A 9870-nucleotide genomic window follows, 5' to 3' on the forward strand; every position below is an offset into this window, starting at 1 on the left:
TTGGTGAATATATTATTTAATTATAGTAAAATTTATTTAGATTTTATTACTTAGAATATTTTTATCTTTTTAAAAAATAAATTCTTTAATTGCAATAAAAAATATTTTTTTCCTCATCATAGTATTTTTGTTTTTTAATTAAAAATCTTTAAATTTTAATCAAGGCTATTTTTATCATTTATCAATTATACTTTAACTATTCTTAAAATCATTCCTACAAACAAACTAATGGAATAAATAATAATAGCAATTTCTATCCTATTCCATTCCCATGAACCAATCTACATAATATTTATTCTTTCCCTATTTTATGTCCTTGGAATGACCATTCTATTTCCATTCTATTTCTTTCAATGAACCAAGCATGTTGTAAAATTTTTATTAAAAATGAAGACTATTCATTAAGGAATAGTGCCTGTGCTGCTTAGCAGGATTTACAATATGCAAAATATGTATAATTTTTCTTCTATATTCAATCAATTTTTAAAGAAATTAATTTTGTTGTGACAATGTCATGATTTTCTTAAGTTTTTGATCATGTTTTTTTTATAAAATTTTATCAGCAATTCATTATAGGAATTATGAATACTGCACATCACAACAACAACCTAAACAAAAGTACATAACATAATAACCAAAAGTTTGTGATGATAAATTTTAAGAAAATGGTAAGAAAAGAAATGGTAGAAGCAGTGAAGAATAAGCTGAACCATTCCACAAGGCATAGCATGATATCAAAACATACAATCCAAATGAATTAAAGCGTTAAGATTGAATAAAAATAATAAACAGTATTAAGTTCGTTTATTGATGTATTTATTTTTTATAAAAAATAAATAGAAAAAGGCAAAGAAAAAATTTAATAAAAGCTAAAAATAGAAACCCAACAAACTTTAATAAATAACAATGATAAATCAGTTTAATCAGTAAGGTAATGCACCTCAACATAATTCATTTGGATTTAACGTTATTCAGTAGAAGAGATAATTCTCAACATTTGCGACCTAAAATGAAGTTGAAACAACTAATGTGCTCTCAATTCTTTTATAAAAGAATAAAAATTAATGAATGATTGAGATGAATAACTATTTAGATTTTATCATAAAGATCTTAAACATATTTGAATTCCTTTTGACAAAAGGGTACTGGTCTTACTTGTAGCACCTCTTAACAAAATTATTTTCTTTATTAACTTGTCAAGCTATGAAAACTCAAGGAGCGTTAGATATTCAAATTCTTCGGCGGGGTTTGTGCCGTGAATTAATTTGCTTGTGCAAACTGGAAACGAGCATTGACATTGGCGGATCCTTCCACGTGGTTTTAATGAGTAGTGTTGGTGCCAAATTTCTAGAGGTTGGAATCTAGGAAACAGACAGACATTGGCAGATCCTTTCATGCGGTGTATGTAGTAACTCTCGTGGATACTGCATTGCCTCCTCCTATTTTCCTGGTTATGAACTTTTTATGGTGTTAGAAAATTAGTATAAGAAAAAAAAGAGAAATGTATGAGGCGTGTTGTAATATACTTTTTTTAAAGAGTTGTTTTTAATAGAGTCTAATTTAAATTCGAGATTTTAATTTATAAATTAAGAATTCATCAAATTTGACGATCTATTATTATTAAAAAATTAGTATAAGTAAAGAGGAAAAATGCTCGAGATGCTTTGTTTAAAGAGTTATTATCTATTATGGGGATTTGTAGATAAAAATTCTATAAGATACAACAAACTTATTATAGAATGCTTTTAAAGAATGAAGTCTGTCTCGAAAGTAAGTTTTTTTATAAATATTAAAACGTTGTATTTGTTATATTTCAACATATGTATCTGTAATGTTTTTACAGATGTATGTATTGTGTTTCAACAAACATGTTTATTAAATAATTTTTAATAATTTTGTTTGTTCAAAACATTTTTATTTATTAAAAAATTATATTTAAATCACTATTTTCCAATATGAGACTTTTAAATACTACAAATATGAAAGTTCACAACATAACCATCCCCCTTTCTCATTCAGTCATTTGACATTATCTTCAAAATTCTATTGAAAGATGTAACACGTGGACATAAATTTGAGCATAAAATGGCCCACCGATCATGTACGGATGCATTTGCACCATAGATTGTTAAGTACGGACATTCCCTATCGAATCATTAATTAAGAGCACTCTTGCTTTCTTTTTTTTTTTTGGTAATAGTGTCATGCGGATATTGGTTGATTCGATATAAAGGATTATGACGTAAAAATATGCTAGCTTATCTATTTCTTTCTTTGGTCGCTTAGATAATCATCAGTAATTATCAATGAGAGTTTTTGAGCAAGATGTGCATAGAATGCTGCTTTTGTCATTCTCGATTTCTCTCTCTTCTGGCACACACACCACTGAAATACTATTTTCCTTTGGACCAAGTTTTGAGCAATTTGCGAATAAGTAGTGTCGTATCCGTGGGATCCTTGGACTGGTTCAACCCTGACCTAGCCGTATGTCTGGCAATGCTCCAACGCTATTCTATTTTTCCCAAATGAGTCCGTTTTATCAATAGAGAAGTAGCTTACGAATTTTCGTAGTCCAAATTGTTGAACGGGAGTAAACAAAAACATGAAACACCAAAAACATACCCAAATGACCAGAAATATGATGACAACAGTTAAGCTCGTTACAATACAAACAGAAGGAAAAAAGAGGAAATAGCAAAATTCTCAAAGGAACCGCAACATTCCAAGCTCTCATCACCCGTAGGCACTGAACATATTGGATCTGCCAATCCCCGTTTTTGCAAGAGAGTCGGCGAAGTAGCTAGTCTCTCTGCAGATTTGCTTATAAGTGACCCCTCCAGTCGCCCTTTGCAACTTGCCAATTTCAGCAAAAATATTTCATAAAGTCCATGATTTGTCATCTGGTTTAGATATCCATGATAGAGCAACACAAGAATCTGATTCTAATACCAGAGATTTTAAAATGTAAAGCAGTTTTAATAGCCTTACCTTTAGCACAGTTAGACTCAAGTTCACTTAAGGGGCCAAAGAAAATACCAATAATAATACCACTGCTATCTCTAAATACACCTTTACAGCCTACCGGGTCAAGTTTACCTCTTGCAGAACCATCGACACTAAATTTTAACTACCTAACGTATGGGGGAGTCCAAGAAATCCACCTCCTAGGTCCTGCAATTAACTGCACCCTATTCGACAACTAAGGCATATTTCACCAACCAATCTCATCTAAGCCTCTTCCTTCTCAATTGCGTTAATCCAAAACTTCGCTCTCATCTTAATTATCAAAACAACCTCCTCCCTTTCCCATTTCTTAGAGTTGAAGATCAAATCATTTCTAGCTAGTCAAAGAGACCATAACATAGCGCCCACCACTGGCATCCATCTTCCTTGTAGTAAATTGTTCACCATAAGATCTTCACAAAGCTTTACCATAGTCGAGATCGAGGACGAAGACGACATTAGCCAAATAAAACCCCATCATTAAAAAATGCAGTACTATACTTCCCATGAAAACTGATACATATGACAGTAACATGTGAACGAACACATTCCTCCTCAACAAGACTACACGAAGCACAAAACAAACTCTCATTATCAAAGGTATATGCCTCTAGCTTTTTAAAAGCTTCTGGTGGAATGCTTTCTAGAACCACTAACCACAGAAAATATTGAACTTTAGGTCATATCGAAAAGTACCAAGCTATACCCTCTCCTGTACTGGATTGCCCACCAAAAAATGCCATCGCCTTCAATGCTACAAACCTATAGTACTAAAATTTGACCATGACATTAATTTGTTTAATTAAAGTCTTAATTTTTAATTATTTATCATATTCATGTAGCTTGTGACAACTTTATGTTGTAATTATTACCCAAAAAGAAAAACAAGTTTCTTGTGATTAGGTAGCATGATAAACTCGTAAAAAAAAGTAACATGGCAAAATATTTTTACTGCTCCTCCCACCTAAAAGAAAAGTGAATATACGGCTGTATTAAACTAATTTTAAACTTTTTATTAGGAACAAAAATAATTAAATGTTGTTTGAGAACAATTATTTTTGTTGTTTGAACAGGGACAAAAGTCATGTTTAGATTATATTTAATAGGTTAAAGTAGTAAATTGTTTTTAATCAAATATTTGATTTAGTGTTTTTTTTTCTTTAGTTTGCTTAATGTTATGTCTTGTTTTCTGTAGGATCATGACCGGCACTACGTTTTACGAGCATATGGCCCACTAGGCCTTAATAAGCTTGATAATAATCAATCAGTCATTATTCATTCATATGTGGACTTGTTAGCCACCATCATTATCCATAAAAACATTTAATACTATAAGTGCATACATCCATACATGGGCATTATTACATAGTTATGGAACTTCTCAATTTAAAATGTGTAAATGCATTTCATTAACAACATTTATAATCATATATCTTGTATCAACATTGAACTACACCCCTTGTGCTAATATGGGCTCTTAAGTCGTCATCTATCACATTTATAAAATTTCATATAAGTATAATGCCATTCAATGGCTTAATAGTCAAATATAGTCAAGTATTTATAAACAAACATATAAAGACCAACTTGTCAGTGAAACATGACCTAACTCTCTAGGCTTTAAGTGGCTGCTAGATCACCTACTGATAAAGGATGGATCATGTTTCTGTGACATGGATTGCTATATAACTCTAGTCACTGATCTACAAAAAAAGAAGAAGAAGGAAGCTAATTTGTGAGTCATAAAGACTTTGTGAGTTAATATGAGAAGGGGATAAGCCAAAAGTAAGAGTTTTTACAATAAAACATACTTTGCAAAGACAACATGAGTTTCATATACATCCATATAGTTCCTTTCAATGCTCAACAAATATCATTTCAAATAATTCCTTATAAATGTAGTTTAAATCCAAGTCATGCAAACATTGGGATAAACAAGGTTATAGGTCCATATACAAAACACTTAAGAGGAGAAAATGAGAGATTTCTTTTTTCATAGGTATCGACACCTTACTTTTGGTAATGGTACTAATCTTGCATTCACACCCCCTGTGGTAGGTTCCATTCATTACATTTTAGTATACACCCTTATTCTAACTTTTGTACTTGTTAAACCTCAATATAATCATTACACATTCCACATAACTTAACATCAATCATAGCAACATTACACAATAAGAATACAATATCCATCTCATTCACATCATCTTACCCATAGTGAGTGGTATTTGTCCTAACTTAGAATGGATAGTGAAATAGTTCCCACTACCTTGAATTCCTTTACTTTTCGTGAGTGGCACATTGGACTCACCCACACTTAAGTGGTCCCTACACCAAGTCAGGACAAATAATGGAATAATCTCCACTACCTTAGATTCTTTTTAAGCTCATGTGACTGGCACGTCAGCCTCAGCCACACTTGAATGGTCCTCGCCCCAACTCAAGACAGATAGTGGAATAATCTCTACTATCTCAGATTCCCTTAACATCCTTGAGTGGCACATTAGCCTCATCCACGGTTCCCTTAACTTTAGGATTAGTCGCATCCATAATACATTTCGTGATCTCATATTCACACTCATTAAATTATCTCTTTCATAATTCATCATGTATGTGGAAGTCACATCACATATTAGTTCATAATCATGCATTTCATGCCATGATACATATTACATAAGCATTGCTATAAATAGGAATGTCCACATCCATCTATGCATGACATCATCATAAACATACATTTACTATCCTTTCATAACTTAAGGGTGGGAATGATCACCTCCATTATACATTCATCAAACATACATGCCATTCATACTCACCATACCATTAGGATCTTTTTGAAGAAAACCATTGAAAAGGCTTGTCCCCCTCATTGAAAACTAATATATAGTAGAGATATTTACATACATAGTAGATTTGAAAACCTTATTTGAATTGATTTGCCTTTAAACATTTTAGATTTATTGAAATTAATATAGCATTAATTATGTGAGTCAACCAAGTTGATAAATCATCCTTAGCTTTACCATATAAAATACTTAAAATGGTGTATCCATTTACCTTGACAAAAAAGTGCTTCTAAGCCTTACTTCATCAACCTCGCTTGTTTTACAATACTCAAGCTCAACAAATCCTATGACAACAATTTCTAACATAAGTTTCCTAATTTACCATAAATCTATGTATTCGAAACTAGGCGAGTAAACCCATTTTCTTCATTTTAAGCCAATAATCCATAAAACTTCAAATCCAAAGCTCTTATAATGAAACCTTAAACATCCTTACCTCAAATACTTCCTTAAAAAGTAAAACCTTAAAAAATCCTCAAGTCAAAATAAAGGTTTATGTGTTGAAATTCATAGAACATTCAAGTTAGAGAGTAACATGGTTGTTAACCTAAAAAATGGTTAAATCTTACCTAAAAACAAGTTGGAAGCTTATTCTTTACTATATGGAATCAATAGAGGCTGAAGGAGGGTTTGGAGAGTGAGATAAATTGTTTGGAATTTGATAAAAATGAGAAATGAGGGAAAAATTAAGACTAGGACTTCATATTTTTTCATTCTGGAGCCTAAGGATTGAACTTTTATAACTTGGGGGTCGATCCCCAAGTTAAATTTTTTCTTCATAGACTTATAGGGATCAACCCCTTACTTTTAGGGGCTCGATCTGTTTAATTTCCAGTAGCTATTTCTTAGTTCCAACTTGTAAGGATTGACCCTTTAGCCATTGGGGGTCGATTCTTAAGTTTCTAGAAAGTTTCTAAGTGTTTCATTTTGTAAGGATCAAGTCTCTTTTCCTCAAGGGTCAATCCTAGACATTTCTAAAAGCTAATTCAAATGTCTTGTGATGCTAGGATCAACCTTCCCTTCCTCAGGGGTTGATCCTTAGCAATTTGAATAGCCAACTTAAGCCAAAATTCCTTTAGGGATCAACTTGTACTCCATGCTTGTCGACCTTTCATTCCTTACCTTGTAAAAATTTATTCTTTTGGTTTTCTTTTATTACCATTCTTTCACCCATCAAGTTCACATCAAATCAACATAATAGTAAAGAAAATTTTTTACAATATACTTGGGAAAACTCGTCCAACTTTCAAATTATATTAAAGTGTAATCCATTCACTTAATTTTAAATAATGTCACTCAACATAAGGTTAGGGTCTCATTCTTCCCCTTACAAGAATTTGTCCTCAAATTTACATACAAGTATCTAACGTACTACTAAAAAAGGTGTGGGTGCTTTGCTCTTATCTAGTCCTTGAGTTCCCATGTCGCCTCTTTGGTAAAGTGATTACATGATTGCACCTTGACTAAGGCTACTTATTTGGAACAAAGTTTCTTCACTTGCCTATCTAATATGGCTATAGGCTCCTCTACATAACTTAATTCCTCCTCCAATGGAATGGTCTCATGTTGAATCACATGAGATGGATCCAAATGGTACTTTCAAAGTACCGAAACATGAAATATAGGGTGTACGCTAGCAAGATCCAATGAAAGTGTTAGTCAATATACTACTACATCAACCCTTTCAAGAATCTCATAAAGACCAATATACCTTGGGCTCAATTTTCCTATTTTGGCAAACCTCTTTATGTCTTTAGTCAATGAGACTTTAAGGAATACATGATCATCGACCTCAAACTCCAAATCTCAATAGCGTTTCCATACCTTATGTTGACTAGTTCCATAATTGTGTGATGGGGCCTTTGCTCATATGAATTTATTTTCATTGAATGATTATGTAATGAATGTTGTGGATGACTAGCCCATTCATGTATTGATTGAAAGGCTTGCTTGGGCCTAGTAGGCCATACCCAAGTAAGTCCTTACGCAAGTCACATACTCTTAAAAAGAGGTTATGACAGTGATTGGTCAACTGAATTAACCATAGAGAAATGCAAGTATTGGCTTATGGTTCGAGCATCCCTATTTATGCATGGAATGCGCTTACATTCAAAGAGATTATGAGACTATATAAGGAGTTTATGAGCCTTGGTAAAAAGTTTGCAAAATGCATTGTTTTTAAATGTATGTTTATGTTAATTCTCACTAAAGATCAAAGAAAAATAGATGAGACCATTGAATTGCATGTTAGGTCCAACTTTTCAAGATTTTTATGTAAGAAATCTATCTTGAAATGGTATTAGAGTTTCCCATGACCTTGTCTTCTTTTATCAAATGGGAGAATAATTCCATAGGGAGTGTTGAATCAATAATAAACAATGATAAGATGGAACAAGAAGTGAAGTAGGGAGATGTTACAAGTAAAATGTGTTAGATAAAGAAGCTTAAAGTAAAGTCACCAAGAAAGGGGTGAATTGGTTACTTAAATAAAAATTTGATCTTTTAGAGTTAAGTTAAACATAAGAACTTTTTAGGATAGACCTTAAATATCAAAGCATAAAAACTTAAGAAGATAAAGAATGAAACTAGTAAAGAATATAAAAAAAGAAAGAGTATTCAACTACAATTTTATAAAACTTTGGCCCTTAAGGCTTTACATCTTTTCCCTAAATAGCACAAGTAGTTTGAATCCACTAACCACTACCTTTTAAATCAAGTTCAAGCATAACCTTTATCACACTGCCCTTTCTTGAAGAGGAATAACCTTATACTACCTTTTGCAATAGAGGTATAACTGTTCATTACCTTTTACAATGGACGTATAGACACACACTACCTTTTACACTAGAAGTCTAACCTTTATGCACCTTTTATAATGGAGGTGTAACCTTACATTACCTTTTGCAACAGAGGTATAACCTTATAATAGTGGATTTTTACAAGTTTCCCCTATTTAAGACCTCACAAGGTTGATAAACAAGTAAAGAACAAGAGGATAAAGACATTTCAGAAAATAAGAATTGAAATATGAAGGTTTTTTTAAGAGAATCTACTGTAGAGATAGAAAAGGAATGATCATTTAAAAATCTCAACTTACTTTTACTCTCAAAATGATTTTTTTTTCCCTTTTTCTCTTCTTTTTCTAGTTTTTCACCTCACAAATGGCAATCTTCACAAAGGTATTTATAGTCTTTTTTTATTTTTTCCTGTTAGAATAGATTTTGTCTCTTTGCTGAATGTGAGGACAACTTGAAACATGCAAATCAAACTTCAAGAATTAGTCAATAGACATGTTAGATATCAATTATTTTATATCTTGAGATTTTCTATTTGTTTAGAATCAACCTTTCCATTCTTGAGATATCACTTTTTCTTCTCTCACATGAAGTATGGAGCTTCTAGTTTTTCGAGAATGGACCATTCCATGCTTGAGATATCGATTCTTTTTATCTCACTTCAAATTTAGAGCTTTCTACTGTCTAAGAATCGATCTTTGCATTCTTGAGATATCAATTCTTCTCTCACTTGAAGTATGAAGCTTTTAGTTTTTAGAGAATCGACCATTCCATCCTTGAGATATCGATTCTTCTTATCTCATTTCAAATTTGGAGCTTTCTACTATCTAAGAATCGATCTTTGCATTATTAAGATATCAATTCTTCTCATCCCACTTTAAACTTAGTAACTTTTTGATTTCTTGAGAATTGATCTTCTCTTCTCTGGATATCGATTCTTTTTCCACTTTAGGCACCAAAATCAAAATTCAAATTTGCATTTTCTTGCTCCATCTTGTGCTTTTGTCCCATCTTTTCTTCTTCTCCAAGTTTATGATTTTTTTTATTTGTCTCTTTGTAGCTTTAGGAATAGATTACGTGATGCTTGAGAAGTCTGCTCTTGCTTTTCAATGACTTTTCACATTGTTTCTACTTTCTCAAGAATCGACCTTTACTTATTTTGATATTGATTTTCATTCTTCTAGTAGCTTCTGTAGCTTCAAGAATCAATGTTTCCTTTTCAA

The sequence above is a fragment of the Theobroma umbraticum genome, unplaced genomic scaffold, assembly GCF_002168275.2.
Source record: "Theobroma umbraticum cultivar Fairchild unplaced genomic scaffold, ASM216827v3 scaffold_20.0, whole genome shotgun sequence".
Lineage (NCBI taxonomy): Eukaryota > Viridiplantae > Streptophyta > Magnoliopsida > Malvales > Malvaceae > Theobroma > Theobroma umbraticum.